General features: G+C 37.3%; 1 protein-coding gene across 10 annotated transcripts in view; it reads right to left on the bottom strand.

Annotated features, from left to right (window-relative positions):
• ERBIN (erbb2 interacting protein) overlaps window positions 1-27,419 on the bottom strand; it is a 271,624-nt gene that overhangs the window by 140,136 nt on the left and 104,069 nt on the right. The window contains exon 1 of one of the 10 annotated variants that reach the window (XM_077117316.1): window positions 444-1,076. The exons of the other annotated variants lie outside the window; for them this stretch is intronic. The gene's annotated coding sequence lies outside the window, so the exon portion shown is untranslated. Of the gene's footprint in view, window positions 1-443; window positions 1,077-27,419 lie in introns of those variants that run through there. 10 annotated transcript variants of the gene reach the window in all.

Below are 27,419 nucleotides of genomic sequence, written 5' to 3'. Positions count from 1 at the left end.
GAGACAGAAGAAATAACAAGTGATATACAGGGCAGGATAATTGATTTCAAAGACTCAAAACAGCAAAAGGCAAAAAGATGGCAAACACTGAATTGGAACGCAGGTAAATGATAGACAAAACAAAGCGCACAAATTATAAGAATCATTGGGGGCGGGCCACGGTGGCTTGGCAGGCAAGAATGCTCGCCTGCCATGCCAGAGGACCCGGGTTTGATTCCCGGTGCCTGCCCATGTAAAAAAAATAAAAATAAACAAAAAAAGACAAGAATCACTGGTGTCCCGGAAGAAGAAGAGGGCAATAAAGGGCGAGGGAGAGGAGTTGAGGATATAATGGGGGAAAACTGCCCAACCCTCACAAAGGACATAAATATACAAGTCAAAGAGGCCCAAAGAACTCCAAACAGAATAAATTCAAACAGGCCTTCCCCAAGGCACATACTAACCAGTCTGTCAGATGGGGAAGAGAAGCAGAAAATCCTGAAAGTAGCAAGAGAAAAAACAATCTACTACATAGAAGGAAAACCACATAAGATTGAGTTCAGACTACTCAACTATCACCCTGGAGGCGAGAAGGCAGTACTGTGACATGTTCAAGATTCTGAAAGAGAAAGAATTCCAGTCAAGAATTCTGTGTCCAGCCAAACCATCCTTCAAAATGGAGGCAGAGATTAAAGTTTTCACAGACACAAAACTCCTGAAAGAATCTGTCAACAAGAGACCGATCCTACAAGAAATACCAAAAGGAGTTCTGCCGGCTAAAAAAAAAAGACGGGAAGGAGAGGGAGGTCTGGAGGAGGGCACAGAATTGAAGAGTACCAGTAAGGGTAATTTAAAGAATACAAAGAGAAAGAGTACCAGTAAGGGTAATTTAAAGAATACAAAGAGAAAGAGAGAAAAGAATATGTACACCTGACAAATAAAATAAAAAAGATAAGATGGTGTGATCAAGAAATGCCTTTTCAGTAGTAACTGTGAATGTTAACAGTCTAAACCAACCAATTAAAAGATATAGATTGGCAGAAGAGATTAAGAAACATAATTCAGCTGTATACTGCTTACAAGAGACTCATCTTAGACACAAGGATACAAATAGATTGAAAGTGAAAGGATAGAAAAAGATTTTCACACAAGTTGTAACTAAAAGAAACCAGGAGTAGCTATACTAATATCAGACAAAACAGACTTTAAATGTAAGTACATCATAAGAGACAAAGGAGGACACTATATACTAATTAAAGGGTCAATTGACCAAGAAAATATAACAGTCATAAATCTTTATGCTCCCACTCAAGGAGCACCAAAGTACATAAGACAGACATTGGCAAAACTGAAGGGAGCAATATATGTTTCAACAATAATACTAAGAGACTTCAATATACCACTCTCCTCTATAAATAAAACAACCAGACAGAAGTTCAACAAGGAAATAAAGAAGTTAAAGAACTTAATAAATGAATTAAACCTAAAAGACATGTATAGGTCACTGCACCTCACAGCACAAGTTACACATTCTTCTCTACTGGGCATGGAACATTCTCAAGGACAGATCATATGCTTGGGCACAAAACAGATCTTTATGAATTTAAAAACACTGAAATTATTCAAAGCACATTGGATCTCAATAAACACCAAAGAAAGAACATTCACAAATATATGGAGACTAAATAACACTCTTAAACAACCAGTGGAGCAAAGAAGAAATTGTTAGAGAAATCAGTAGCTATCTGGAGATGAATGAAAATGAAAATATAACTTATCAGAACTTAAGGGATGCGGCAAAGGCTGGGCTGAGAGGGAAATTTATTGCCCTCAATGCCTATATTAAAAAACAAGAAAGAGCAAAAATCGAGGATTTAACAGGAAACCTGGAGGAACTTGAGAAAGAACAGCAAACTAACCCCAAAGCAAACAGAAGAGAAATACAAAGATTAAAGCAGAAATAAATGAATGCGAGAACAAAAGAATAATTGAAAGAATCAATAAAACCAAAAGTTGGCTCTTTGAGAAAATCAATAAAATTGATGGGTCACTAGCAAGACTGACAAAGAAAAAAAGACAGAGAATGCATATAAATAAAATCAGAAATGAGAAGGCGTACATTATCACAGACGCTGAAGAAATAAAAGAAATCATAAGAGGATACTATGAACACTAACTATACGCCAGCAAACTAGACAACTTAGATGAAATCAATAAATTCCTGGAGACACACAAACAAGCTACACTGACTCAGGAAGAAATAGAAGATGTCAACAAAACAATTACAAGTAAACTGATTCAATCAGTCACCAAAAATCTGCCTGCAAAGAAAAGTCCAGGGCCAGGTGGCTTCACAGGGGAATTTTATCAAACATTTCATAAAGAACTAACACCAATCCTGCTCAAACTTTTCCAAAAAATTGAGGAAGAGGAAGCTACGTAACTCATTTTATGAAGCTAGTATCAAATAATACCAAAACTGGGTAAAGACGTTTTAAGAAAGGAAAACTACAGACCAATCTCCCTAATGAACATAGACACAAAAATTCTCAATAAAATATTAGCAAATCAAATCTAACAAAATGTTAAAAGAATTATACATCATGACCAAGTGGGGTTTATACCAGGAATGCAAGGATAATTCAACACAAGAAAATCAATTAATGTAACACAGCACGTTAATAAATCGAAAGGGAAAAACCATAAGATCATCTCAATTGACGCTGAAAAAGCATTTGACAAAATTCAGCATCCTTTTCTGAAATAAACACTTCAAAAGACAGGCATCAAAGGTAACTATCTCAGTAAGATAAAGGGAATTTATGACAAACTGATAGCCAACATTGTACTCAATGGAGAGAGACTGTAAGCCATCCCCCTAAGATCAGGTACAAGACAAGGATACCCACTGTCACCACTATTATTCAACACTGTGCTAGAAGTTCTAACTAAAGCAATCAAGCAGGACACAGAAATAAAAGGTATCCAAATTGGAAGGTTAGAAGTAAAACTCTCATTATTTGCAGATGACATGATACTATACTTGGAAGATCCTGAGAAATCTACAGCAAAGTTACTTGAGCAAAAAAACAAATTCAATGAGGTGGCAAGATAGAAAATTAATGCACAGAAATCAGTAACATTTCCATACACAAGTAATGACCTAGCTGAGCAGTCAGTTAAGGAAAAAATTTCATTCAAAATAGCAAATAAAAGAATCAAATACTTTGGAATGAACTTAACCAGAGATGTAAAGGACTTGAACACAGAAAAGGACATAACATTGCTAAAAGAAATCAACGGAGATCTAAATAGGTGGAAAGACATTCCCTGCTCATGGAAGAATAGTTAAGATGTCAATTCTCAAGAAATATGCCCTCTGTTGAATAATAGTCACCACTATTATTCAACACTACTACAAGTTCCAGATAAGCAATCAGGCAGGAAAAAGAAACAGAAGGCATCCAAATTGGAAAGGAAGAAGTAAGACTTTCATTATTTACAGATGACATGATACTATACTAGGAAAATCCTGAAAAATTTATGACAGAGTTACTTCAGCTAAAAACAAATTCAGTTAAGGTGGCAGAACATAACATTAATGGGCAAAAAGCAGTAATGTTTCTATACACAAGCAATGACCTAACCAAGGAGTCAATAAAGGAAAAAAATTCCATTCAAAAGCAACTACAAGAATCAAGTATCTGAGAATGACTTTAATTAGGGATATAAAGGACCTGTACACAGAAAACTATATAACACTGCTAAAAGAAACCAAGGAAAATCTAAATAGGTGGAAAGACATTCCCTGTTTATAGATAGGACAGTTATACATAGTTAAGATGTCAATTCTACCCAAACTAATGAACAGATTCAATGCAATACCAATCAAAATCCAACAAACTACTCTGAAGACCTGGAAAAGTTGGTCACCAAATTCATCTCAAAAGGAAAGAGAACCCGAATAGCTAAAAACATCCCCCAAAACTACAAAGTGGGAGGATTAACACTTCCTGATTTTAAAAATTATAAAATCACAGTGGCCCAAACATCACAGTACTGACACAAAGACAGAAGCATTGACCAATGGAATAGAATTGCGAGTGCAGAAAGAGATCTCCAAATCTATGGTCACCTGATCTCCAACAAGGCCCCCAAATCCACTGAAACAGACAAAAACAGTCTTTCCAAAAAATGGGTATGGGAGAACTGAGTATCAATAATCGAAAGAACGAAGGAGGACACTTACCTTACAGCCTATACAAAAATTAACTCAATTTGGAGCAAACACATGAATACAAGATCCACTACCAGAAAGTTTGTAGAAGAAAATGTAGGGAAACATCTTCAAAACCAAGTAATGGGGCATAGCTTCCTAAACCTTATACCTAAAGGACAAGTAACAAAAGAAAAAAATTGACAACTGGAAACTCCTCAAAAGCAAATGCTTTTATGCCTCAAAAGACTTTTGTCAAAAAGGTGATGAGGCAGCCAATTCAATTGGAGAAAATATTTGGAATTCCACATCAGATAAAGGGTCGATATCCTGTATACATAAAGAAATCATACAACACAACAACAAAAGAAAAAACAAGCCAATTATAAAATGGGCTAGCAATATAAATAGGCATCTTTCTGAAGAGCAAACACAGATGGCTCAAAAGCACATGAAGAGACGCTCATTTTCATTAGCCATAAAGGAAATGCAGATCAAGACTACATGAAATACCACCTCACACCTGTAAGAATGGCTGCTATTAAACAAACAGGAAACTACAAATGTTGGGGAGGATGTGGAGAAATTGAGACACTTATGCACTGTTGGTGGGAATACATAATGGTACAATGGCTACAGAAGACAGTTTGGCAGTTTCTTAAAAGCAAACTAAATATCAAGTTGCCCTGTGACCTGGCAATACCACTAATTTGTATATATCCAGAAGAGCTGAAAGCAGTGACACAAACAGACAACTGCACACCGATGTTCACAGCAGCATTGGTCACAATCACCAAAAGCTGAAAACAATCCAAGTGCCCACTGAACAGACAAGTCTATTAACAAAATGTGGTATATACACACAATGGAATATTATACAGCAGTAAGACGAAATGACATCCTGAAACACACAGCGAGACGGATGAGCCTTGAAGACATAATGCTGAATGAAATAAGCCAGACACAAAAGACAGACCCTGTATGATTTCGCCCTTATGACCTTAGTAATGGTAAACTCAGAGGTTTATAATACAGAATATAGGCGACGTAGAGATACACAGAAGTGAGAAATGGGTGAACAGTTAGCTAATGAGATTGAGCTTAAATGTAAGGGTGAATATAGAAGTGAAGGAGGTTCACTAGTGGATCTATAAGTAACATTACCATACTGAAGGTGAACATGACTGAAAGGGGTTGTATAGACCCATGTGTCTTACCAATTAACACTACAAATATAAATAAGTTATTGCATAAACTACTGCAAAGGTATGAATCTCATACAAAGTGTGTAACTTCAGAGTATGGGAGCAAAACTGCTATTGCATAGTTTGGGCTATATTTAACAGGAAAATATCAACAGTACCACAACACCACCAGGGGTAAATAATGGGGGAAAGGACAAGAATTTAGAGGAGGTTTGGATTTTCTATTTCATGAGGGTGTGTTTACTGGTTATCTTTCTCTTGGGAACAATGAAATTATCTAAAATTGACAGTATTGATGAACTGCTGACTCTGAACATCATACATGATGTCCAAAGAACATAGGTGGCTGAAGGATGCACTAACTGAAAAGTAGACTGGTGAACAAGGGTGAATACATAAGATCAAATATTGTGCTGCTACAAAAAGGAAGTTGTGACGCATGCAAAGTTGTGAATGAACCTGTCAGATGTTTGGTGAGGCAAAATAAGCCAGAAACTAAAGAGCAATTACTTTACGGTCTCATTTAAAAAATACTTAGAACATGGGCCTAAATTGTAAGCTCTTATAGCAGACAACTTCAGTCCAGAGTGGTAATTATTATTTCTGGATTTGGGCTTTTGTATGTATGTATAACCTGGTACTTAAGGGTAAGAATGAAGCTGATTGGGTCAGGATTAAGGTAATTCATAATACACGGCGTGGTATTGTCAACTTGGCCAGGTGGTACCTAGTTCTGTTGCTGTGGACATGGGCCAATGGTACATGAACCTCATCTGTTGTTGTTTACATCTGCAGTCGGCTAGGAGGTGTGCCTGCTGCAATGAATGATGTTTGATTTAATTGGCTGGTGCTTAAATGAGAGACCAACGTAGCACAGCCCAAGTAGCTCAGCATACCTCTCAGCACTTGCAGCTCAGCCCAGGCCTTTGGAGATGCAGAAATCACCCTGGGAAAAGTTGTTGGAGCCCAGAGGCCTGGAGAGGAGGCTAGCAGAGATTACCCTGTGCCTTCCCATGTAAGAAAGAACCTCAGTTGAAAGTCAGCTACCTTTCCTCTGAAGAACTAACGAAATAAATCCCCTCTTATAAAAACCCAATCCGTCTCTGGTGTGTTGTATTCTGGCAGCTAGCAAACTAGAACACAAGGTTAAGGAAGACACTCTTTTTCAGAACCTCATCTACTCTTTGAAACCAAAGAAAGGTATAGGTTGCCAAGAACCTAAATTTTCTGTAGCACATAATCTAACTCAACCTGTCTGGATAGATCATTTAAACACTCCTCATACAGGGAACCCAGAATAAGAATGAGGGACTTTAATTCTGTATAGGATAACATAACGCCTGGATCCCAGAGTATATTAAGAACATAATCAAAAAATATTGACAAAGTCCCTTGAGGATGGGAGAATAAAGATGGAATTATTAAACTTCACCCTTGAATAAACCCCTGATACTGTGTCAAACATTAGGGACACCCAAATCAATGGTCCAAGTCTTGGGTCTTGAGGCTTGCTCTTGTGAAGCTTACGCATGTAGGGGAGAAGCTTAGCCTACCTGTGTGTATGGCTATGAGTTACTTTCAGAGCAGCTCATTTGTTGTTCAGGTGTGGCCTCTCTCTCTCAAAGGCCAACTCTGCAAGTAAAATCATTCCACTACCCACTGCGTGGGACATAACCTCCAGGGCTCAAAGTCTCCCTGGCAGCGTGGGAGATGTCTGCCAGGGATGGGCCTGGCCCTGGCACCATGGGATCAACAATGCCATCCTGACCAAATGCGGGAGAGGAACAAATAAGGTATCTGTGGCTGACAGAGTTCAAATAGTCGAGAGGTTACTCTGGAGGTCACTCTTACACAAGCTTCAGTTAGACACTGCTACCTATCATAGCCTGCCAAACCCCAACCAAAATCATGGTCAATCCTAAAGAACCCCTAGGTCGTTACATAAGATTCTACAAAGGTTCAAGGGTAACTTTCTGGAAACCTACAACCCCCAGCTGGTCCTGAAATACAGTGGACCCAGTCTCTCCAGAACATCAGCTACTTCCATCCAGTATCCCATATTACCGACAGCCCCTTCCAACATGAAAAAGTTAGAATGGACCTAACACAAATACCCCTGAAGAGTGGAGAAAGATCCTAAGTGATAGTGGAGTTATACAGAGACGATAGGGTTTTAAAAATGAATATGATTACTGAATCATTATATTGATATTTCTCTTAGACTACAGTATCTAAGAGCAGCTAAAAGTAAAAATCTAAAATTGTGGAACTGTCACCCATAACAAACTCTGAAATCTGTTCTACAACTCATTGTTCAGATATGCTTTGAAATTTATTGTTTTTTGTATACATGTTATTTTTCATTTTAAAAAGTCAGTTCTGATAATAAATGCACTTCTATATGATATTGTGAACCACTGACTGTACACTTTGGATGATTACATGGTATGTGAATACATAATACATCAATAAGAGTTTTTTAATTAAAAAAAAATAGAACAAATCTTCCTACAAAGAAAACCCTGGACCAGATGGTTTCACAGGAGAATTTTTTCAAATGTTCCAAAAAGAACTAATATCAATTATAATGAAATTTTTACAAAAAAAATTGAGGAAAAAGGAGCACTACCTAATTCAGTTTATGAAACTAACATCACTCTAATACCAAAACCAGGTAAAGATGCTATAAGAATGGAAAACTACAGGCCAAACTCCCTAGTGAATATAGATGCAAAAATCCTCAACAAAAGACTAACAAATCCAAATCATGAAGGAAGAAGTAAAACTTTGATTATTTTCAGATGACTTGATACTACATTTCAGAAATCCTGAGAAATCTATGACAAAGTTTCTTGAGCTAATAACAATAATTCAGCAAAGTGGCAGGATACAAGATTAATGTGCACAAATCAGTAATATTTCCTATACACAAGCAATGACCTAACTGAGGAGATAATTAAGGGGAAAAAATTCCATTCAAAATAGCAACTGAAAGAATCAAGTATCTAGGAATAAACCTAACTAGGGATGTAAAGGACACGTACACAGAAAACTACATAATGATGCTAAATGAAATCAAATTAGATCTAAATAGGCTGAAAGACATTCTGGGCTCACAGATAGGGAGGTGGAATGTCATTAAGATGTCAAGTCTCAAATTCATCTACAGATTCAAAGCAATATTAATTAAAGTTCTAACAACCTACTTTGAAGACCTGATAAAGCTAATAATAAAATTCACTGGAAGGGAAAGGGATATTGAAAAGCTAAAAATATCCTAAAAACGAAGAAGAAAGTGGGAGGATTAACACTTTTTGATTTTAAAACTTATTATAAAACCACAATGGTCAAAACAGCATGGTACTGGCACAAAGACGGAAATACTGACCAATGGAATCCAATCTAGGTGTGGAAATGGGCCACCAAATCTATGGTAACTGATCTTTGACAGGGCCCCCAAATCCACTGAACTGGGAGAAAATAGTCCTTTCAATAAATGAGCTTGAGAAAACTGGCTATCAATAGCCAAAGGAATGAATGAGGACCCTTACCTTACATCCTATATAAAAATTAGCTCAAAGTGGATCAAAGCCCTAAAGAACCAGTACTTAAACACCTAAAAGAAAATATAGGGAAACATCTTCAAAACCTAGTCATAGGAGGTATCTTTCTAAACTTTATATCGAAAGCACAAGCAATGATAGAAAAAAAGATAAATTGGAACTCCTCAAAATTAAATGCTTTTGTGCCCCAAGTCTTTATCAGAAAGATAACTTTCTGATAAAGCAGCTAACTCAATGGGAAAAATATTTGGAAATTACATGTTAGACAAAGGCTTGATATCTTGCATACCTAAAGAAACCACACAACTCAATAACAAAAGAACAAACAACCCATTTATAAAATAAGCATAGAGATTCTTCTGAAGAGGAAATATAGATGGTTAAAAAAACACACAAAAAGATGCTTCTTTTCGTTAGCTTTAAGGAAAATGCAGCTCAAGACTACAGAGATACCACCTCACACCTATAAGAATGGCTGCTATTAAACAAACACGCATCTACAAATGTTGGAGCAGCTGTGGAGAAACTGGAACACCTATTCACTTCTGGTGGGTATGGTACAGCTGCCAAGGGAAAAGGTCTGATGGTTCCTTAAACTACTGCTTTTTTATTTCTATCCTTTGCATACATGTTATAACATACAATAAAAAGTTAAAATAAATAAATTAAAATAGGGGTATAAGGGGTAAAATAAATTGGGTAGATGGGAATACCAGTGGTCAATGAGGGGGAGGGATAAGGGGTATGGTATGCATGACTTTTTTCCTTTTTATTTATTTTTCTGGAGTGATGCAAATGCTCTAAAAAATGATCATGGTGATGAATACACAACTATGTGATGATATACAGACCCGCTGGCTGTATCCCATGTACAGAATGTGTGTGAAGACGTCAATAGAAATACATACATATAAAAAATGTGAGCACTTGCAAATATGATGAAACTCTGGTAATGTCAGCAGTTAGTTCCTATGAGCATACATTCATGACTTCCAGTTCTTCGAAACTGTTGTCAGATATGAAAAATTTTTCACAGTTGAACCTCAACACATTCCATGTGTACTAAAGGCTTTCTTAGATTACAGAGGAATGCAACATTCTACTGCAAAAGTATGGGGCAGAATCACTTACCTGTTTTCTAGATTTGTCAAATCTCTCAATAAACAAATTAATCCTCTTGATACCTAAGCTCAAATATTGTGAACCAAAAGACATCCCCGAGTTCATTTATCTTTTTTTTTTATTTTTTATTTTTTATTTTTTTATTAACGGAAAGAAAAAAAAAGAAATTAACACAACATTTAGAAATCATACCATTCTACATATGCACTCAGTAATTCTTAACATCATCACATAGATGCATGATCATTGTTTCTTAGTACATTTGCATCGGTTTAGAGGAATTAGCAACACAACAGAAAAAGATATAAAATGTTAATATAAAGAAAAGAAATAAAAGTAGTAATAATAGTAAAAAACAACAACAACAAACAAACCAACAAGCAAACAAAAACAAAAAAAACCCTATAGCTCAGATGCAGCTTCATTCAGTATTTTAACATGATTACTTTACAATTAGGTATTATTGTGCTGTCCATTTTTGAGTTTTTGTATCTAGTCCTGTTGCACAGTCTGTATCCCTTCAGCTTCAATTACCCATTGTCTTACCCTGTTTCTAACTCCTGCTGAACTCTGTTTCCAATGACATATTTCAAGTTTATTCTCGAATGTCCGTTCACATCAGTGGGACCATACAGTATTTGTCCTTTAGTTTTTGGCTGGATTCACTCAGCATAATATTCTCTAGGTCCATCCATGCTATTACATGGTTCATAAGTTTATCTTGTCTTAAAGCTGCATAATATTCCATCGTATGTATATACCACAGTTTGTTTAGCCACTCTTCTGTTGATGGAGATTTTGGCTGTTTCCATCTCTTTGCAATTGTAAATAACGCTGCTATAAACATTGGTGTGCAAATGTCCGTTTGTGTCTTTGCCCTAAAGTCCTTTGAGTAGATACCTAGCAATGGTATTGCTGGGTCGTATGGCAATTCTATATTCAGCTTTTTGAGGAACCGCCAAACTGCCTTCCACAGTGGTTGCACCCTTTGACATTCCCACCAACAGTGGATAAGTGTGCCTCTTTCTCCGCATCCTCTCCAGCACTTGTCATTTTCTGTTTTGTTGATAATGGCCATTCTGGTGGGTGTGAGATGATATCTCATTGTGGTTTTGATTTGCATTTCTCTAATGGCCAGGGACATTGAGCATCTCTTCATGTGCCTCTTGGCCATCCGTATTTCTTCTTCTGGTAGGTGTCTGTTTAAGTCTTTTTCCCATTTTGTAATTGGGTTGGCTGTCTTTCTGTTGTTGAGTTGGACAATCTCTTTATAAATTTTGGATACTAGACCTTTATCTGATATGTCGTTTCCAAATATTGTCTCCCATTGTGTAGGCTGTCTTTCTTCTTTCTTGATGAAGTTCTTTGATGCACAAAAGTGTTTAATTTTGAGGAGCTCCCATTTATTTATTTCCTTCTTCAGTGTTCTTGCTTTAGGTTTAAGGTCCATAAAACCACCTCCAGTTGTAAGATCCATAAGATATCTCCCAACATTTTCCTCTAACTGTTTTTATAGTCTTAGACCTAATGTTTAGATCTTTGATCCATTTTGAGTTAACTTTTGTATAGGGTATGAGAGATGGGTCTTCTTTCATTCTTTTGCATATGGATATCCAGTTCTCTAGGCACCATTTATTGAAGAGACTGTTCTGTCCCAGGTGAGTTGGCTTGACTGCCTTATCAAAGATCAAATGTCCATAGATGAGAGGGTCTATATCTGAGCACTCTATTCGATTCCATTGGTCGATATATCTATCTTTATGCCAATACCATGCTGTTTTGACCACTGTGGCTTCATAATATGCCTTAAAGTCAGGCAGCGCGAGACCTCCAGCTTCGTTTTTTTTCCTCAAGATGTTTTTAGCAATTCGGGGCACCCTGCCCTTCCAGATAAATTTGCTTATTGGTTTTTCTATTTCTGAAAAATAAGTTGTTGGGATTTTGATTGGTATTGCATTGAATCTGTAAATCAATTTAGGTAGGATTGACATCTTGACTATATTTAGTCTTCCAATCCATGAACACGGTATGCCCTTCCATCTATTTAGGTCTTCTGTGATTTCTTTTAACAGTTTTTTGTAGTTTTCTTTATATAGGTTTTTTGTCTCTTTGGTTAAATTTATTCCTAGGTATTTTATTCTTTTAGTTGCGATTGTAAATGGGATTCGTTTCTTGATTTCCCCCTCAGCTTGTTCATTACTAGTGTATAGAAAAGCTACAGATTTTTGAATGTTGATCTTGTAGCCTGCTACTTTCCTGTACTCATTTATTAGCTCTAGTAATTTTGTTGTGGATTTTTCTGGGTTTTCTACATATAGTATCATATCGTCTGCAAACAATGATAGTTTTACTTCTTCCTTTCCTATTTTGATGCCTTGTATTTCTTTTTCTTGCCTAATTGCTCTGGCTAGAACTTCCAACACAATGTTGAATAATAGTGGTGATAGTGGACATCCTTGTCTTGTTCCTGATCTTAGGGGGAAAGTTTTCAATTTTTCCCCATTGAGGATGATATTAGCTGTGGGTTTTTCATATATTCCCTCTATCATTTTAAGGAAGTTCCCTTGTATTCCTATCTTTTGAAGTGTTTTCAGCAGGAAAGGATGTTGAATCTTGTCAAATGCCTTCTCTGCATCAATTGAGATGATCATGTGATTTTTCTGCTTTGATTTGTTGATATGGTGTATTACATTACTTGATTTTCTTATGTTGAACCATCCTTGCATACCTGGGATGAATCCTACTTGGTCATGATGTATAATTCTTTTAATGTGTTGTTGGATACGATTTGCTAGAATTTTATTGAGAATTTTTGCATCTGTATTCATTAGAGAGATTGGTCTGTAGTTTTCTTTTTTTGTAATATCTTTGCCTGGTTTTGGTATGAGGGTGATGTTGGCTTCATAGAATGAATTAGGTAGTTTTCCCTCCACTTCGATTATGTTGAACAGTTTGAGGAGAGTTGGTACTAATTCTTTCCGGAATGTTTGATAGAATTCACATGTGAAGCCGTCTGGTCCTGGACTTTTCTTTTTAGGGAGCTTTTGAATAACTAATTCAATCTCTTTACTTGTGATTGGTTTGTTGAGGTCGTCTATTTCTTCTTGAGTCAAAGTTGGTTGTTCATGTCTTTCCAGGAACCTGTCCATTTCATCTAAATTGTTGTATTTATTAGCGTAAAGTTGTTCATAGTATCCTGTTATTACCTCCTTTATTTCTGTGAGGTCAGTAGTTATGTCTCCTCTTTCATTTCTAATCTTATTTATTTGCATCCTCTCTCTTCTTCTTTTTGTCAATCTTGCTAAGGGCCCATCAATCTTGTTGATTTTCTCATAGAACCAACTTCTGGTCTTATTGATTTTCTCTATTTTTTTCATGTTTTCAATTTCATTTATTTGTGCTCTAATCTTTGTTATTTCTTTCCTTTTGCTTGCTTTGGGATTAGTTTGCTGTTCTTTCTCCAGTTCTTCCAAGTGGACAGTTAATTCCTGCATTTTTGCCTTTTCTTCTTTTCTGATAAAGGCATTTAGGGCAATAAATTTCCCTCTTAGCACTGCCTTTGCTGCGTCCCATAAGTTTTGATATGTTGTGTCTTCATTTTCATTTGCCTCTAGGTATTTACTAATTTCTCTTGCAATTTCTTCTTTGACCCACTTGTTGTTTAAGAGTGTGTTGTTGAGCCTCCATGTATTTATGAATTTTCTGGCACTCCGCCTATTATTGATTTCCAACTTCATTCCTTTATGATCCGAGAAAGTGTTGTGTATGATTTCAATCTTTTTAAATTTGTTAAGACTTGCTTTGTGACCCAGCATATGGTCTATCTTTGAGAATGATCCATGAGCACTTGAGAAAAAGGTGTATCCTGCTGTTGTGGGATGTAATGTCCTATAAATGTCTGTTAAGTCAAGCTCATTTATAGTAATATTCAGGTTCTCTATTTCTTTATTGATCCTCTGTGTAGATGTTCTGTCCATTGATGAGAGTGGTGAATTGAAGTCTCCAACTATTATGGTATGTGTGTCTATTTCCCTTTTCAGTGTTTGCAGTGTATTCCTCACGTATTTTGGGGCATTCTGGTTCGGTGCGTAAATATTTATGATTGTTATGTCTTCTTGCTTAATTGTTCCTTTTATTAGTATATAGTGTCCTTCTTTGTCTCTTTTAACTGTTTTACATTTGAAGTCTAACTTGTTGGATATTAGTATAGCCACTCCTGCTTTTTTCTGGTTGTTATTTGCATGAAATATCTTTTCCCAACCTTTCACTTTCAACCTATATTTATCTTTGGGTCTAAGATGTGTTTCCTGTAGACAGCATATAGAAGGATCCTGTTTTTTAATCCATTCTGCCAGTCTATGTCTTTTAATTGGGGAATTCAGTCCATTGACATTTAGAGTTATTACTGTTTGGATAATATTTTCCTCTACCATTTTGCCTTTTGGATTATATATATCATATCTGACTTTCCTTCTTTCTACACTTTTCTCCATGTCTCTCTCTTCTGTCTTTTCGGTTCTGACTCTAGTGCTTCCTTTAGTATTTCTTGCAGAGCTGGTCTCTTGGTCACAAATTCTCTTAGTGACTTTTTGTCTGAGAATGTTTTAATTTCTCCCTCATTTTTGAAGGACAATTTTGCTGGATATAGGAGTCTTGGCTGGCAGTTTTTCTCTTTTAGTAATTTAAATATATCATCCCACTGTCTTCTAGCTTCCATGGTTTCTGCTGAGAAATCTACACATAGTCTTATTGGGTTTCCCTTGTATGTGACGGATTGTTTTTCTCTCGCTGCTTTCAAGATCCTCTCTTTCTCTTTGACCTCTGACATTCTAACTAGTAAGTGTCTTGGGGAACGCCTATTTGTGTCTAATCTCTTTGGGGTGCGCTGCACTTCTTGGATCTGTAATTTTAGGTCTTTCATAAGAGTTGGGAAATTTTCAGTGATAATTTCTTCCATTAGTTTTTCTCCTCCTTTTCCCTTCTCTTCTTCTTCTGGGATACCCACTACACGTATATTTGTACGGTTCACATTGTCCTTGTGTTCCCTGATACCTTGTTCAAATTTTTCCATTCTTTTCCGGATAGTTTCTGTTTCTTTTTGGAATTCAGATGTTCCATCCTCCAAATCACTAATTCTATCTTCTGATTCTTTAAATCTGTCGTTGTAGGTATCCATTGTTTTTTCCATCTTTTCTACTTTATCTTTCACTTCCATAAGTTCTGTGATTTGTTTTTTCAGTTTTTCTATTTCTTCTTTATGTTCAGCCCATGTCTTCTTCATGTCCTCCCTCAATTTATCGATTTCGTTTTTGAAGAGGTTTTCCATTTCTGTTCGTATATTCAGCATTAGTTGTTTCAGCTCCTTTATCTCATTTGAACTATTGGTTTCGTTTGACTGGGCCATATGTTCAATTTTCTGAGCGTGATCCGTTATCTTCTGCTGGCGTCTGGGCATTTAGTCAGATTTCCCTGGGTGTTCGACCCCACAGGTTGAAAGATTTTTCTGTGCAATCTCTGGGTTCTGTTTTTCTTATCCTGCCCAGTAGGTGGCGCTCGTGGCACACGTTTGTCTACGGGTTCCACCAGTTAAAGTTGCTGTGGGTCCTTTAACTCTGGAAAATTCTCGCCGTAGGGGAGGTTCGGCAGCCGAAGCGTCTTCGAAGAATGCCAGCCGGCCTGGGGTTCCGAACGCGGGGAGGGTCGCCGGCCGCCACAGCACGGGAGAGCGTCCGGCCGAATTAGCTAGTCGGCCCGGGGCACCAAGCGTGGCGGGAGGGCGCCAGTTGTCGCAGCCCGGGAGAGTGCACTATTCCCAGCCGACGGGGGAGTCACGTGTTTGGAAGGGATCCCCTGGTCACTGTTCTCCGCAGTCTGGGGATTTCCGACCCAACTACCTCAGTTGTTCCGGGGGGCCTCGTGTGGTGGGGGCACCAGCCGCCGCGGCCTAAGGGGACCGCCTGTCCAATTCTACCAGCTGGCCTGGGAAGGTGGAAGGGAGGGACTCCGGTCGCTTGCCGTCCCACCCAGGAAAGCCCGTGCCCCTTGGTGATCTCACCGGAGCTGGTTCTCCCAGATAGTCAGCCGTTCCAGGATGGGGTACGCCGTCCCTTTGATCTCCCTCGTGGCTCCGGGAGCTGCTCTGTATTATCTCCACTCCCCCAGTAGCTGTTCTGGAGGAGGAAAGGTGAGGGCGGCAAGGCTGTAGAGGCTGGTGGTGGAGGAGCCGGTGAAGGCGGGGGAAGAGGGCACCGTGGTGGTTGGAGAGCGGCCGGAGCAGGAGCGAGTTCATTTATCTTATCAACCAGATTACAGTCAGATTTACCATGCAGGTACCTCCATTTTTGTAACAAATGTTCATGTCCCTGTTTCATCAAATTTTTGAAGTGTTGCTCTTTCTAGTAGGAAAAAAAGACAAGTCTGCTGCTGTAGAAAAACAAATGTTGGGGAGGAGTTACTTTGCTTTCCTGCAAATTATCACAGGGAGTGGGATGAGCGAAGTCATAGCAAGTCAAGGTGTAGAGAACACAGAATGGGTATTGGTTAACGTCATCTAAGTAGTTGAAAACCCAGATCCAATTGCACAGAAAACGTAATTCATCATCTTCTCAAAACTGATAGATCTCTGGGGAGGTAAAAATGGACCAGTGGGATATGTGATTTTGTTTATAAGCACATTGTCCCTGCATGTTTCCTAGCACTTTTAAAACAAATCTTTGACCTGGCAGATGCACAAACAGAACTGGTTTTATCTGAGTGTGCAGTGCCATTGAGAACAATTCATCTAAAGTGGGACCCAGAACGTGTTCAACATCTGTCCTCCTTGCAAGTAATGCTAGAAATAATTCAGTTTTGTCAAGCACTTCAGCAGCCTGATGCTAAAATTTTTTTTAAATTACTTAAAAGTGTTCTTCTACAGAACAAAACCCTAAGAACTGGCTCTCCCTGTGACTTCATGATCAGGATTTCCAGTTACTAATTTATGAAAATATGACTTTCTTATTCCATTCACACTGATCTTCTTAACATTGTTTGAGTTTACTGGCTTACATATATTGGGATTTTTCTATAAAATGGGTGTAATTTTTCCTAAATACAGGCATGTAGCAACAAGAGAACTACTTGCATGCCAACTCATTATTCTACATAAAAATGCTATTAAAATACAGAGCAGGTATCTTATACTGACAAACAATAGCAGACGTTTTGTTTTGTTTCACCTATACACCTTTAATAGTTATATTAATTAACAGACAAAATATAATTTATATATTTGTCAAGCCTCTCTTAAAGTCTCTCCTTGACACAGATGAAGCTCTGACTAATAGCTGACTAATATACCTTTAGAGCAGCATTAAAGCAAAGCAGTAAATCTGGCTGTTTCTATGATCTTTAACCTTTTTTCTAAGAACAACTAAAACCATGACTAACAATATCATACCATTGGGTAATACCATACAGATTAGTATCAGGACATGGACAGTGAGATATTGTCAAGTTTTTAGGAATTTTATACAATTTCAAAATACATAAATAACATTTTACTTATACAAATTTAGCTTACAATCAGAAAGAAAATCCTTTTAGTCCTGGTAATGCTTCCCAAACATCTCCTATGCAATATGTTAGACTATTTAAGTACCTTACTTTTTTTTTTTTTTTTTATAAAATTTATAAAATTTTTAAATGTGAGAAGACTTGGGCTGGCCACTGTGGCTCAGCAGGCAAAGTTCTTGCCTGCCATGCTGGAGACCTGGGTTTGATTCCTGGTACCTGCCCATGCAGGGGGAAAAAAAAAAAAATGAGAAGAATTACCTTCTGAAATAAAGGATGATAAGAACAATATAAGCATTAACAAGGACATTATTCTGATGTAAAAATTTCTGTTTTCTAGACAGAGTCTTTGGATGATGAAGAAAAACTTTTTAAAATTTTACGTTAAGAGCAGACCCAATAAACCACATTATTTCAAAAGGGAAAAATATGAACTTCAGTTTTGAATAAACTCCCAATTTGACCAAAAGCTTTCTTCTTTGAAATATTTGATTAACAGGCTTATTAAATTTTGCTCAACACTATGAAAGAACTCACTTTTTTTCCTGTTTCTATAGGTTTATTTATATTTACATTTTATATAAATGGCAGAAATCACTTTTATAAGCCTTTTATAACTCTCCATAAGCCGTCCATATTCATTCAGGGCTTACATCAACAATGACTACCTCAAACAAGATTCACTCCCTCAACCCTTCTAAAACTCTCCATCTCCACTCTACCCATGGTTTATATTTATTCAGACTGCACACAGTCCAAAACAAACTTGATAACAAATTCACAAAGCTTTTTGAATATGCATACTTCTTTCCAATAACAGTATTCATGAAGGCGAGAAGAGACAGAGGTACTAAAAAATAATAGAAAAAGGAAGAAATTTATGCTCGGGTTTGGAACACAACCTGGCATTTATATATTTTATACTCACAACACACAAATAATTACTTTATAATACACTTAGAATCAATCAACCCAATCCAGCACCACCTTCTAAGGTCAGAGGAGTTCCAAGTTTGAAATGCAGTCAACAGTTTTAATATTTAAGGGATTTATATTCAGAAAAAACATTCAAATATTTCACCATTATCTATAAGTGCTAAATAATACCAGGAATATGTTAGTTTACAAAGTTAAAATATGGCTTTTGAAAAACTAGTTCCGGCTCTACTTATCTAAATGCTACATTTGCATTTAAAGGTCTTACAAGTGTCATCTTTTCTGAGGTCTTCCTAGGTCATTCTTCATCTGCTTTGTCTTCCAGCATTTTCACTCTTTTATGATTACTGGTCTTACATTATACCTTGATAGAGTATATTCCAACTAGAATATAAGCTCTTTGAAGCTAAAAACTATGTCTTTTCCATTCATAACACTTACTAACAAAAATGTACTGGCTGACATTAGCAAAGCCACTACACATTCAAATTCTTACACATACTGTGGTTATAAGTTGCAACATAGTTAAACGCCAGATTCTTTGAAATCAGATAATCAGTTATAAAAAACTTCATTTATGTTTTTTACTAGACTTAACCAATCTCATTAACAGGAATGTTTGGAGGATTAGAATATTTTTATAATATTTTATATGTGTTTTATTACCCAGTACATCATTCAGTTTATCTAACTTAACCTAGCCAGTACAATAAAACTCCCAGAAGATCATCACATAGATGCATGATCATCGTTTCTTAGTACATTTGCATCAGTTTAGAAGAACTAGCAACACAACAGAAAAAGAAATAGAATGTTAATATAGAGAAAAAAAATAAAAGTAATAATAATAGTAAAAAAAAAAAAAAAAACTCCCAGAAGAAAATGTAGAGAAGCATATTTAAGATCTGTGGCAGCAAAGGATAGGTCAAGCCTACTTAAAATTATGCCTAAGAGTCACACCCAAGAGAACGTCTTTTGTTGCTCAGATGTGGACTCTCTCTTCAGCAAACACAACAAGCAAACTCATCACCCTCCCCCTGTCTACATGGCACATGACTCCCAGGGGTGTGGACTTTCCTGGTAATGTGGAACAGAAATCCTAGAATGAGCTGAGACTCAGCATCAAGGCTTGAGAAAACCCCTAGAATGAGCTGAGAATCAGCATCAAAGGACTGAGAAAACTTTCTCGACCAAAAGGGGGAAGAGTGAAATGAGACACAGTGTCAATGGCTGAGAGATTCCAAACAGAGTTGAGAGGTTATCCTGAAGGTTATTTTTACGCATTAAGTAGATATCACCTTGTCCAAGATGTAATGGAGAGGCTGGAGGGAACTGCCTGAAAATGTAGAGCTGTGTTCCAGTAGCCATGTTTCTGGAAGATGACTGTATAATGATATAGCTGTCACAATGTGAATGTGTGATTGTGAAAACCTTGTGTCTGATGCTCCTTTTATCTACATTGTCAACAGACGAGTTGAACATATGGAATAAAAATAAATAATAGGGGGAACAAATGTTAAAAACAAACAAAACAAAAAAAAAGATCTTGTGGTAGGCCTTGGGGTGCACGGGTGGTTCAGCAGGAGAATGCCTGCCTTCCATGCGGGAGACCTGGGTGCGATTCCTAGACCATGCACCACCCCTCCTCCACCAAAAAATGCCTTGTGCTAGGCAATGGATCCCTCCCACCTCCCACGGGGGACAAAGACTATAAAACCTCTCTCAGCAGTAAGACACATCCCCACCCCCACCCAGACACAGAGAACCAGCAGGATTCAACTCACAGGGGAGAGCAGGATATAAGAAGGCCACCCAGGAGGAGCTTCTAAGTGGAGGATTAGAGAGGGAACGGTAGAATCTTCCAGCACAACACCAAGTAGCTAGGAAGAAGCTGTCTGGATTAACTATGTGGAGACCTGGAGGACAGGGTCTTTCAAGGTCCAGGTCAGTGAGGGCAGAAGGGTCTGAAAAAAGGGGGACAGCAACTCTAACTCTTAGAGTTAGAGTTAGCCAGGTCAGAAGCAGCTGGGCTGCAGGAGGTCAACAGCTACTAAGGACTATTAAGTAACTCAAAGAGTGCCATCTGCTGGGCAGGCTGCAAAGTGCAGAGAAAGACAACGGCTTTTCAGAGCCTCTCCAGACTCTATCCCAGACCCCTGAGAGCTGGTCTACACCCTCTGCATGGGTAAGAGGACCTCTTTTGGCTGAGAAATATCAACAGCACAACTGTCAAAGAAGTGCCCTAATACAAATGCAGGCAAAAGCAAAAGCACAGATAAAAGAGAGAAATCAACACTCATAGCAGCCCCATCAAGACAACTGGATAACCAGAGAGCAGCAAAAATTTGCAAGGTACACTAAAATACAAGAAGAATTAGCCCACTCAAAGGAAAAATAAAAAAGTCAGAGGAGACACAGGATCTGGAACAACTAATCAAAGATGTGCAAACAAATCTCCAGAATCAATTCAAAGAAAGGAAAGAAAATGTGTACCAAGAGATAAAGGCTATCAAGAAGATATGAGAGAGCATAAAGAAGAATTTGAAAAAATACATAGAAAAATAACAAACATTATAGAAATAAAAAACACTGACAAATAAAAAATATACTAGAGACACACAACAGCAGATCTGAAGAAGCAGAAGAAAGAATCAATGAGCTAGAAGACAAACCAACCAAACTCAAACAGAAAACAAAGAAAAAAAAGGAAAAATTGGGGCAGGGTCTGATGGAAATAAATAACACCACAAAACACACAAACATACACATCATGGGTATCACAGAAGAGAAGAGAAAAAGGCCAAGAAGGATATTTGAAGAAAAAATGAAACTTTACCAACCCTTATTAAGAGACATAAATATGCAAATCCAAAAAAGCCAAAGTACTCCAAACAGAATAAATCCAAATAGACACACTCCAAGACACACAGTAATCAGACTTTCAAATATCAAAGAGGAGAAATTTCTGAAGCAGCAAGAGAAAAGCGAGTCATCATATACAAGGGAAACAAAGTCATCATATACAAGGGAAACAAAATAATACTAAGTGTTGATTTTTCATTAGACACCATTAAGGTGAGAGGGCAGTGGTGTACTACATTTAAGATACTGAAAAGAAAAAATTGCCAGGCAAGAATGAGCTGGTCTTCAAAAATGAGGGAGGGGGCAGGCCACGGTGGCTCAACAAGCAGAGTTCTCATCTGCCACGCTTGAGACCTGGGTTCGATTCCCAGTGCCTGTCCATGGAAAAAAGAAGAAGAGGGAGAGTTTAAAATAGAAACAGAGAAACAGAAGCTGAGAGAGTTCATTAACAAAAGACTAACCTTCTAAAACTGCTAAGGGCAATTCTGCCATGGGAAAAGAAAAGACAGGAAGACGGTAAAAAATGAAGAACATTAGTAAAGGTAACCAATAGGGTAAAAAGAAGAAAAAAGATAGATCTGACAACTAAAAGTCAAAGGTTAAACTGCTTGAGGTTAAGTACTGCCTTTACAGTAGTAACATTGAATATTGATGGCTTAAACCCTCCAATTAAAAGACAAAAATTGGCAAAATGGGCTAAAAATATGTTCCATCTATACGCTGTTTACAAGAGACTCATTTTAGAACCAAAGATACAAATAGGTTGAAAGTGAAATGATGGGAAAAAATATTTCACAAAAGCCGTAACCAAAAAAAAAAAGCTGTGACAGCAATACTAATATCAGACAAAATAGATTTTAAAGGCGAAAATGTTATATGATCTAGAAGGATACCATATTTTAATAGAAGGGGCAATTCATCAATAAGAAATAACAATCATAAATACTTATGCACCTAATCAAGGTGCCCCAAAATAAATGAGGCAAACACTGGCAAAACTGAAGGGAATAACAGACTTCTCCACAATAACAGTGGGAGACCCACAAAGCATTCTCCTCAATAGATACAATCAATAAATAGAGAACCTAAATAAAATGATAAACTAGACCTACAGTACTCCCAAACAGCAGGCTAGATATTCCTCTACAGTGCTCATGGAACATTCTCCAGGATAGACCATATGCTGGAGCAAAAATAGGTCTTAATTGCCTTCCCTGCAGGAGACCCAGGTTCTATTCCCAGACCATGTACCGCCACAACCCACACCCAGAAAAATAGGTCTTAAAAAATTTTTAAAAATTGAAATTATGCAAAGCACTCTCTCTGATCATAATGAAATGGAGGTGGAAATCAATAACAAAAAGAGAACTGGACAATGCACAAATATGTGGAAGTTAAGCAACATGCTCTTCAATAACCAGTGTGTCAGAAAAACTGCAAGAGATACCAGTAAATATCTTGAGATGAATGAAAACGAGAACACAATGCATCAAAACTTATGGGATGCAGCAAAGGCAGTGGCAAAGGGAAATGTACAGCTCTCAATGCCTACATTTAAAAAGGAGGAAAGAGCTAAAGCCAACGGACTAATTGAACAACTGCAGAACCTGGAGAAAGAAAAGCAAACTAATTCCAAAGCAAGAAGGAAAGAAATAACAAAGATGAGAGCAAAATTAATAAATGGAGACTAATAACAGAATCAACAAAACCAAAAGTTGGTTCTTTGAGAAGATCAAGAAAATCAACAAACCCATACCCATACTGACAAAGACAAAAAAGAGAAAAGATCCAAATAAAATCTGAAATGACAGACAACTAGACAAAAAAACCAGACAACTAAGATGAAATGCAGAACTTCCTAGTAACACAAGAACAAACCCACACTGACTCTGGAAGAACAGAAGATCTCAACAAACCAATCACAAATAAAGAGATTGAATCAGTCATCAAAAACCTCCACAAGAGAAGAGCCCAGTACTAGACTGCTTCACATGCTGTACAATAATAGCACAGTAATGTCTTAATAGCTTCACAGTACTGTCTTAATAACTTTCATCAACAGTAACAAATGTATCACATCAATACGAAGGGTCAATAATGGGGGGCAGCAGGGGCATGGAAGATTGGGGCTTCATTTTTTATTTCTTATCTGGCGTAATGACAATGTTCTAAAACTCATCACGGTGATGTATGCACGACTGTGTGATGATACTGTGAGCCACTGACTGTATACATCAGATGGTTCACATGGTATATGACTGTACTGCAATAAAACTGCATTTTTAAAAAAGCACATGAAGAGATGTTCAATTTCACTAGCTATTAGGGAAACGCGAATCAAAACCACAATGTAATATTATTTCACATATATTAGCATAGACACTATTAAACAGAAAATTACAAGTGCTGGAAAAGATGTGAAGAAATAGGAACACTTATTCACTGCTGTTGAGAATGTGTAACGGTACGGCCGCTGTGGAAGACAGTTCCTCAGGAAGCTAAGTATAAAACTGCCATGTGGCGGGCCGCGGTGGCTCAGCGGGCAAAGTGCTTGCCTGCTATGCCGGAGGACCTTGGTTCGATTCCCGGCCCCAGCCCATGTAACAAAAACAAAGAAACAAAATACAATAAAACAAGAAAATGTTTAAAGATGTTTCCCTTTCTTCCTTCCTTCCTTCCTTCTATCCTTCCTTCCTTCTCTCTGTCTTTCCTTTTAAAAAAAAAAAAAAAAAAAAAAAAAACTGCCATGTGATGCAGCAATTCCACTACTGCGTTTATACCCAGAAAAACTGGAAACAGGGACTGGAACAGATAAATATTTGCACACCAATATTCATAGAGGCATTATTCACACTTGTACCCAAGTGTCTATCAACCAATGAATGAATAAACAAAATGTGGTACATACTTACAATGGAATATTACACAGTTTTAAGAAGGAGTGAAGTCCTGATGCAAAAACATGGATGAGCATGGAGAACATTACGTTAAGTGAAATAAGCCAGACACAAAAGGATAAACACGGCATGATCTCACTATTAAGAACTAAATATAATGAGCAAACTTATGGAGTTACTATCTAGGATATGTCAGCAGAAAATAGAATGAGGACAGAGAATGAGGAACTGATGCCTAATTTGTGTAGGATTTTTGACTGAGGTTGATGGTAAACGTTTGGATATGGGTAGAGATGATGGTAGCATTTCATCACGTGTAAACAACAGCGCTGACGCGTGTGTGTGATTGCAGTTGAAAGGAAGTTCAGTGTCCCACCAATCCTGACCCAAGTACCAGGCCTCCCTAGGCAACGAGCCATGACAGGACCTCTCATGCTCTCTCGGACCCCTTGTGATGTAGAATTAAGTGGTCACTTGCTAACGAGCTCTGCTGTGCCTCAGTCTGTGTTCCCATAACACATGTGTAGCAACCACTCCACAGCCAGAAAGCTTCATATACTAAAGCCTTATGACATCTCTGCAGCTAGTCTTACCTCTATACTTTACAGAAAAGATAATGAAGTCAACTTTTCCAAGATTATGCAACTACTAAGTAACAGAGTTCAGATTAGATTCTAGTCCATCTAACTATTGTTTCCTTATCCATATCTCCCACTGGCTGGTTAAAGAAAAATCCTTAATGTCTTCATATAACAGTGCAATTTTCATACTGTATTACGTTACCTAACTTGATATAGATGTTCTCTTCTGTTAATGATTCAATTACTTCAGAACAAGGAAACAAAAGTGAAGCCACTCAATATGTGAGAATCCAGCCTTCAAAAAAGGAACATCTGAAGTTTATCATGCTCAATACTAAAGGAAAAATCTTCATATAGTGCTTCTCTGAATGGTAGAACTAAATTTGATTTTTGAAAAATAATACATGACTAGTTTAAAATAAATAAAGCTGAAAAGCTTAGGATATGTGAATTATCTGATATGACTACTCCTGGTAAGCTGTGTTTGTATGTGGCTTGTGTTTTTGCATGAGTCTGGGATATAGCTGAGGGAGGGATGGGTTGCATGTAATGCAAAATGAAGATGCGTCAATACGATTTTTTTTAAGCCTGCATGCTCCACATAACTGACACTGTACATTTAATAGAAGTACTCCCTAGATAACTGAAAGTCTACCAACAAGTCGCTGAAAATTCAAGGAACAATACAGTTCAACACAAAAGAGAGTAGCTTCAGAAATAAGGTTTAAATAGGAACTACTGACCATTTTGCAATACTAAGCAAGTTACATATCAACCTCAATTTCTTTATGTGAAAAGCAAAGGGAAGAGTGCACAGTCGGTCAGTGGTTAGAATTCCTGCCTTCCATGTGGGAGACCTGGGTTCGATTCCAGAACATGCACCCAAAAAAAAAAAAAAAAAAAGAGTGAATACCGCGATTTTATTTGCTCTGAGACTACTCATAAGTTTAACACAAAGACTAATAATATATAACATTCAAATGGAATATTCATTTTTTCCCTTTCTATTAAGGCCACCTAAGAGTTTTACAATCTTACTACTGACATCTATCAAAAGAACATGTTCCTCTGAACCATACGTTATAGCTACCATTTTCCCAACAGGTGCTTTATTTTGTGTTGATTTTATTGTATGCTTATTCATTGGAGATGCTATGAGCATAAATTTCCTGAAGAGCTTATGTTAGTATTTTAGTGTTAGTATTACTTACACTGCCAAAAAAGGAAATACTTAATTTCATTATTTTTAGAATAAAAGGGAAAGAGACCTCTCATCTATGACTCGAGTTATTTTCTATTTGAAACAAAGATTTGTGGGGAAAAAATGGAATATCATTCATGTATTTACTTCATTTCCTTTATATATCCCCTGTCAAAAATAAAATTATACTTAGAAGTAAAGGGACAGGGCGGGAAATGGTGGCTCAGTGGCAGAGCTCTCCACACATAAAATAAATAAATAAAAATTTAAAAAAAATAAAAGGGACAAAACTGAAAGCTAAATAAATACAGGGAAAACTGCAGGTGATTCTGTCTCCCCTCATCCTCCACTCAGTAAATGTGGATCTCGAAATGAGTAGGACAGATTTGTGAATTTTCTTTTCTATAAAGCTTCTCAAAGTCTGATAATCTCACCTTGCTAAATGTTACTCAAAAGTTTAAAGAAAAAATATTTTCCATATAGCACAGGCACTAAACATAAGCTAAATATATTTTATTTGGTATTCAATGGAAGAAGTAGGGACTTTGCAAGAACTTGAATAAAATACTGTATGATGATCTCCATCATGCCATCTTCCATATATACCGACTATAAACTTAATCCTTATATAATGAGATTCCACATTTTTTGTTTTTTAAGATGAGATTTATGGTAATTTAAAAATATTTCCACAAATTATTACATACTCTTCCAACTGAGGCAGAAATTCCTTCCCCCTTCATATGAATAAGGACTGGTCTTGCATCTTACAAATGGAATACTGCAGATATGATACTACATGACTTTTGAAGCTAGGCGCAACAGGACGATACAGTTTCCACTTGGATTTCTCTCTTAGGCTACCTGCCCTATGAACTAAGCCACCCGCTGTAAAGAAACCGAGGAAATACACAGAGGCCATGCACAGGTGCTCTGGCTGACAGCCCTGGCCAACAGGCAGCAGCAACCACCAGACACGAGTGAGGAAGCCCTGGCAACCATCTCACTGCAACCACATCCTGAGCAAAAACCTACTAGCTGAGTTTAGTCTCATCAGAACTATAAAAGGTAATAATAATGATTCTCCTTGTTTTACATCATTAAATTTGGGATGGTTTATTTCCACAGCCACAGGTAATCAGATAAGGTGTAATTATCTAAAGGCACACTTGTTAGGAGAAATACAGTAAACAATTTCACAGAAGATTCTCAATTTTAAATGTGATGCACGTGTTTTCAAACAAAAAAAACATATCGATACAGCCTTACATATCATGCTATCACAGAGATATTTATTTTTAGGTGA

The sequence above is a fragment of the Tamandua tetradactyla genome, chromosome 9 (assembly GCF_023851605.1).
Source record: "Tamandua tetradactyla isolate mTamTet1 chromosome 9, mTamTet1.pri, whole genome shotgun sequence".
Lineage (NCBI taxonomy): Eukaryota > Metazoa > Chordata > Mammalia > Pilosa > Myrmecophagidae > Tamandua > Tamandua tetradactyla.
This window is presented reverse-complemented; position numbering and strand designations above follow the sequence as displayed.